General features: G+C 39.8%; 1 pseudogene; it reads left to right on the top strand.

The window, feature by feature from the left end:
• Positions 1-292: 292 nt before the first annotated feature.
• Positions 293-844, top strand: LOC111145018 (annotated as a pseudogene).
• Positions 845-7,176: the final 6,332 nt, after the last annotated feature.

The raw sequence follows: 7,176 nt of genomic DNA on the forward strand, positions 1-7,176 counted from the left end.
TGCCCTCTGTGTTGCTTACCCGGACAATAATTTCTTTATCGACCTTTGGATGGGCATCATCTAATACAATGTTTAGCCCATACTGGGAACTCAACAAATATTTAATAAACTAAGTATTATTATTTTAGTTGATGTTTATCCAAGAATCAGGAGGCTGGTTTAAAAGGGGACCTGTGACTCTTCTGGTTATTGTGTGTGGCGCTGTGAGCAGCAGAGTCCCCCATGACTCCCTGTGAGAGGTGGGGCGGGAAGGCCCGCAAGCAACCAGCGCAGGTGCAGGTGCAGGAAGGTTATGGAGACGGCGGAGCTGCACATCAGCCTGAAGAACGAGGATGAACACTTCTCAGACACCGTCAGGCTTACCTTTCCTCCCCACCCACGTTCTCCGTGTGTCTTGGGGGACTGGCAGCACTGTGTTGAGAGGCCAAGGCTGTGGATACTCCCTGCCTGGACAGGAAGGTGCTGAAGAAACTCAACAAGGACAAAAAAAAAAAAAAAAAAGAAATCAAGAAGCTGCCCAAGAAGTATGATGCCTTTTTGGCTTCAGAATCTCTGATCGAGCAGATCCCACAAATCCTGGGCCCAGGCCTGAATAAGGCTGGCAAGTTCCCTTCCTTGCTGACGCACAGGGAGAACAGAGTGACCGAATGGATGAAGTGAAGTCCGCAATCAAATTCCAGATGAAGAAGGTGCTGTGTCCGGCAGTGGCCATTGGCCCGTGAAGATAATACATGATGAGCTCGTGTACGACATCTACTCAGCAGTCAGTTTCCTGGTGTCATTGCTCAAGAACTGGCCGAGCATCCGGGCTTTATACATCAAGAGCATCATTGGCAATTCCTAGCATCTGTACTAAGGTACCGTTTAATAAACATTAGTGCTATCAAAACAAACAAACAAACAAACAAACAAAGGACTAAAAGGGGACCTATGAATTTGCAATAGAGTTCCCACTGGTACATACTGTTCTTTTATGTGCTCTCTTAAGACATCCCTCTAAGTGAATACACTGAGAAATGAGATGCCTCCCTTCTAGGTGGATGAGCTTCGGAGCTGATGTGGTCCCACGCCAGAGAACCCAGTTCGGCCGGTCCAGCTCTGGCAGAACTTCAGCCCCCACTCCCCGTTCAGCCAGGGGCCAAACTGCAGATTTCAGATGCCTCCTAGTTCAACCTTGCTATCTCTGAACAGAACGACTGGTTCCAGAAATAGTGCCTCCCCAACCCCATCAAAGAGCAACCTTAGAGTCTGAGACAATGTTCTCTGGTAATAGAAGAGAAACATACACTGCAGAGGTTGGCCCTGGATAAAATCATAAAGAACATTAAATTTGTTTCCAGCACCCTCCCTTTCCTCTTCCTGGCATACCTTCAAAGCAATCCGACAAATATTATTGTGTGTCTACCATTATGTCCCTATGCCAGATGTGTGGGATATAAACAGTTTGCTCACAGTCTAGTGAGGAAGACAGATATATATACAACCGACTCTAATGGAAACCAGACTCTGTGAAGTGCTAATAATAATAGCTAACATTGATTATTATGAGCCAGGCGCTGTCTCACATAACCTTCAGGACAAATCTGTGATATAGGTTTCTGCATCTTACAGCTGTGGAGAGAATGACTCATCCAAGGTCACAGAGCCAGCATAACAATAGGGGGAATTTATTTTATTCAAGTATAATTAACATACAGTGTCATATTAGTTTCAGGTGTACAATATAAAGATTTAACAAGTGTCTTTTTAAAATTATTTATTTATTTATTTTACAAGACAGAGATCACAAGTAGGCAGAGAGGCAGGCAGAGAGAGAGAGAGAGGAGGAAGTAGGCTCCCTGCTGAGCAGAGAGCCCAACATGGAGCTCAGTCCCAGGACCCTGGGATCATGACCTGAGCCGAAGGCAGAGGCTTTCACCCACTGAGCCACCTAGGCGCCCCTTAACAAGTCTCTTTTAAAAAAGATTTTATTTGGGGTGCCTGGGTGGCTCAGTGGATTAAAGCCTCTGCTTTCATCTCAGGTCATGAATTCAGGGTCCCACGTTGGACTCTCTGCTCCGTGGGGAGCCTGCTTCCCCCCACCCCCTGCCCTGCCTGCCTCTCTGCCTACTTGTGATCTCTGTCTGTCAAATAAATAAATAAAATCTTTTAAAAAATTTTATTTATTTATTTTTAGAGGCAGGGAGCGGAGGGGGAGGGAGAAGGACTAGCAGACTCTGTGCTAAATAAGGAGCTTGACATGGGTCTCCATCTCACTACCCTAAGATCATGACCTGAGCCAAAATCAAGACCCAGATGCTTAATGGGCTGAGCCACCCTGGTGCCCCAACAATTCAACAATTCTGTATAGTACTTAGTGCTCATCATAATAAGCATGTTCTCCATTCCCTTCACCTATTTCACCTATCCTCCCACCCACCTCTCTTCTGGCAACTACCAGTTTGTTCTTTGTATTTAAGAGTCTATTTTTGTTTGTCTTTCTCTTTGTTTCTTTGTTTTCTTTCTTAAATGCCACATGAGTGAAATCAGATGGCATTTGTCTTTCTCTGACTGACTTATTTCATAACATTATACCCTCTGGATCCATCTATGGTGTTACAAACAGCCAGGTCTTATTCTTTATTCTTTTTTATGATTGAGCAGAATTCCATTGAATATATATACCACCTCTTCTTTTTTTCTTTTTTTAAGTAAGCTCCACAGCCAATGCAGGGCTTGAACTCACAACCCTGAGATCAAGAGTTGCATGCTTCACCGGCTGAGCCAGCCGGGCACCCCTACCACCTCTTCTTTATCCATTCATCTATCAGTGGATGCTTGGGTTGCTTCCATAGCTTGGTTATTTGAAATACTGCTGTAATAAATACAAGGGGGCATATACTTTTTAAATTAGTTTTTTTTGTTTTCTTGGGTAAATACTCAGGAGTGGAATTATTAGGTCAGATGGTGGTTCTATTTTTATTTTTTTGAGGAAACTCCATACTGTTTTCCACAGTGGCTGTGCCAGCTTGCATTCCCACCAATAGTGCATGAGGATTTCTTTTTCTCTACATCATCCCCAACACTTACTATTTCTTGTGTTTTTGATTTTAGCTAATCTGACAGGTGTGAGGTGATATCTCATTGTGGTTTTGATTTGCTTTTCTCCCTGATGATGAGTGATACTGAGCATCTTTTCATGTGTCTGTTGGCCATCTGGATGTCTTCTTTTGAAAAAAAATGCCTATTCATGTCCTCTGTCCATTTTTTAATTGGATTATTTAGGGTTTTTTGGTGTTGAGTTTTATAAATTCTTTATATATTTTGCGTATTAACCCCATGTCAGATGCGTCATTTGCAAATATCTTCTCCCATTCAGTAGGTTGTCTTTATGTTTTCTTGATGGTTTCCCTTGCTGTGCAAAAAAAAGATTTTTATTTTGGTATAGTATCAGTAGTTTAATATTGCTTTTGTTTCCTTTGTCAGAGGAGACATATCTAGAAAACTATTTCTAAGGCTGATGTCAAAGAAATTACTGCTTGTGTTTTCTTTTAGGAATTTTATGGTTTCAAGTATCACATATAGGTCTTCAATGTATTTTCGGTTTATTTTTGTGTATGGTGGAAGAAAGTAGTCCAGTTTCATTCTTTTGCATGTGGCTGTCCAGTTTTCCCAATACCATTTGTTGAAGAGACCCTGTTTTTTCCATTAGACATCATTGCCTCCTTTGTTATATATCAATTGACCATAAAAGTGTGAGTTTGTTTCTGGGCTCTTTATTCTATTCTGTTGATCTATGTGTTTATTTCTGTGCCAGTACCATACTGTTTATAGTACCACAGCTTTGTAGTGTATCTTGAAATCTGAGATTGTGATACCTCAGTTTTATTTTTCAAGATTGCTTTGGGTATTTGAGGTCTTTTGTGGTTTCATACAGATTTTAGGATTATTTGTTACAGTTCTGTGAAAAATACTTTTGGTGATTGCATTAGATCTGTAAATCTGGGTAGTATGGATGTTTTACCAATATTGGTCTCCCAATCCATGAGTGTGGGATATCTTTCCATTTGCTTGTGTCATCTTCAGTTTCCTCTGTCAATGTTTTATAGTTTTCAGGGTGAAGGTTTTTTGCCTCCTTGGTTAAGTTTATTTCTAGGTATCGTATTCTTTTTGGTGCAATTGCAAATGGGATTGTTTTCTTAATTTCTCTTTATTACATTATTAGTGTATAAAAATGCAACAGATATGTGTATATTAATTTTGTATCCTGCAACTAAACTGAATTCATTTATCAGTTCTAGTAGTTTTTTTGGTAGAGTTTTTAGGGTTTTCTATATATAGGATGATGTCATCTGCAAATAGTGAAAGTTTTCCTTCTTCCTTACCAGTTTGGATGCCTTTATTTTCTATTTCTTTTCTGACTGCTGTGGTCAGGACTTCCAGTACTATGATGAATAAAAGTAGTTAAGAGTGGACATTTTTGTCTTGTTCCTGATCTTAGAGGAAAATCGTTCAGTTTTTTACCATTATGATGTTAGCTGTGGTTTCTTTTATATATGGCCTTTGTTATGTTGAGGTATGTTTTCTCTAAACCTACTTTTTTTTTTTTAAAAGATTTTATTTATTTATTTGACAGAAAGAGATCACAAGTAGGCAGAGAGGCAGGCAGAGAGGAGGAGGAAGCAGGCTCCCCAATGAGCAGAGAGCCCGATGCGGGGCTCCATCCCAGGACCCTGAGATCATGACCCAAGCCCAAGGCAGAAGCTTTAACCCACTGAGCCACCTAAAACTACTTTGTTGTGTTTTTATCATGAATGGATTTTGTACTTTGTCAAATGCTTTTTCTGTGTCTGTTGAAATGATCATATGATTTTTATCCCTTCTTTTGTTAATGTGATATATCATGTTGGTTGATTTCCAAATATTCAATCATTCTTGCATCCCTAAAATAAATACCACTTAATTGTGGTGAATGATTTTTTAAATGTATTGTTGGATTTGGTTTGCTAATATTTGTTGAGGACTTTTGCATCCATGTTTATCAGAGTTATTGGCCTGTAGTTCTCTTTTCCTATAGTGTCTTTATCTGGTTTTGGTATTAGGGTAATACTGGCCTTATAGAATGCATTTGGAATCTTTCCTTCAGTAGAGAGGAAATCTAGACCCACATATTTATGCTACAAAGCCTGGATTCCTAATGAATAAATTCTCTTACATCCCTAAGAGCTGTAATAGAAGTCTAAAGAAAATGGCTTGAGAAACAGAATAGGGAGTGATGATTTCTGGGAAAACTTCTCAAAGGATGGGAACTTCATTTGGATCTAGAAAGATGAGTAGTCTGATGCACAACAAGCTCCTATCAAGTCCCAGCAGAGCTTAAAGACCTTTTTTCTCTCTTTTACCAAAACTACAGCCTATATTTAAAAATAAAAAGTTCTTTTACCTTTTTTAAGTTCCAAGCAGGAAACCTGTTTTCATGTCCATCCTAGAGATTTGAAGGCAGAAGTCCAAAGTGTAGGGTTGGGATTACCTGCCATGTAATTTAATAAACCTTTGCAAAGTAATCAACTGCATATTAAATGATTTCCTTAATCATGATTGTCTTCCATGGTCATTAGGCACATGTGATAAAGAGGTTTTACAAATGATGGTGATTGGTCCTACTTTTACTTGGCTATACCACATTTTAAGAGTATTTTCTTCTTTGTGTTGTCTTTTTGGTTGCCTTTGCACTTTAAAACCAGTGATTGTGCCTAGGGGCATTAACATGAAATTCTACCTGCCATGGGGTTGAGCAGTGCTGGGTTCAAGCCTGTGCAGGGTGAAGGTGAGGCCTGAGGAAAATCATATAGGGTCTGTTCTTTGCAAGTCTTTGGAGGGAGAATGGGAAGCCCTTGTGGTAAAGAATCATCAAACCTCTTGATGGTTTGATGGAAGCACAGAAGAGCAGGGGCACTAGCTCTGTCTTGGTGAATGAATGTATGTGTGTTCTAAGGCAGTATTTCTCAAACTCTAATGTACATGCGCTACATTGGGAATCTTGTTAAGATGCATATTCTGATCCAGCAGCCCTGGGGGTGGGGCTTGGGATCCTGCATGTCTAACAAGCTCCCAGGTGATGGTAATCGTCACATTTCAATGAGCTGTATTATAGGATCACTGCATGCCTTAGTCTCAGGGCTTATTTTGGTACCAGTGACCAACCCTTACATTATTTTCAGTTCAAGGGGGAAAAAAAGAGAAGTGAGTTATTTTTTTGTGGCTTATTAGTTATTTTATTGTGGCTTATAATATTATTATTATTTAATGTGGCTTTTATTGTTGCTTATTGTGGCCTATTTTTATTGTGGCTTATTAGAAAAGTGGGGGGCAGGATGGAAAATTAGGAATATGGAAGGAAGGTGAAGTAGATGCAGAGAAGGAGTAATCCAATGTTTGGAAAGAGAAAAATAGGTGAGATGAAGTTCTCAGATGACTTCTGAGGCAGCTGAGCCATGAGTGGCTACCTAACTTTAGGAAGTTCGGAATGGGTGTGAGTGAGAATGACCAAGCCTTTCCCTTCCAACTAACCATGGTAGGCCAGGATGCCAGAACCAGGCCCTGCCTCAGTCAGGTTGGCAGGGTTTAAGAGGTGGGGTCAGAACTGTTGAACCATAAAATTGAAACAATATTGCTTAAGTGGCTAAAGAAAGACTCAGACACATGCACAAAAAGATATCTGAAGGAATGTGTCATCAGCAAAATAAATTTTTACGCTTTGTGCTGAAAAGGCAGAATAGGGAGGGACCTAAACAACGCTTGTTTCCTGTGAACAGGATTAGTTAACAGAAATTAATAGTGCAGTACTCACATATTGTAATTATTGTAATATTGTAAAAACGTTGCTGATACCATCGTTTGCTTAACGTTTTCTTTTTATTGCTTTATTTTGGTGAGCTCAGAAACATTTCTTTCATAGAAATAGAGCTTTTTCGTAGATTTACTTTCTTTTTCTTCTTTTTTGGTCAATATGGTAACCAAGGCTGCAAAGATTACAGCTTCTAATCCCTAGCTAGAATTCATGTATGTTATCTTATATTGAAAAAAAATCTTGGCGGATGTGATGACATTAAGGATCTTGAACTGGGGAGATTAGCCTGAATTATCGAGATGGGCCCTAAATGCAATCACGAATGTCTTTGTAAGAGGGAGGGAGTG

The sequence above is a fragment of the Enhydra lutris genome, unplaced genomic scaffold (assembly GCF_002288905.1).
Source record: "Enhydra lutris kenyoni isolate GAN:26980312 unplaced genomic scaffold, ASM228890v2 scaffoldscaffold12, whole genome shotgun sequence".
Taxonomy (NCBI): domain Eukaryota; kingdom Metazoa; phylum Chordata; class Mammalia; order Carnivora; family Mustelidae; genus Enhydra; species Enhydra lutris.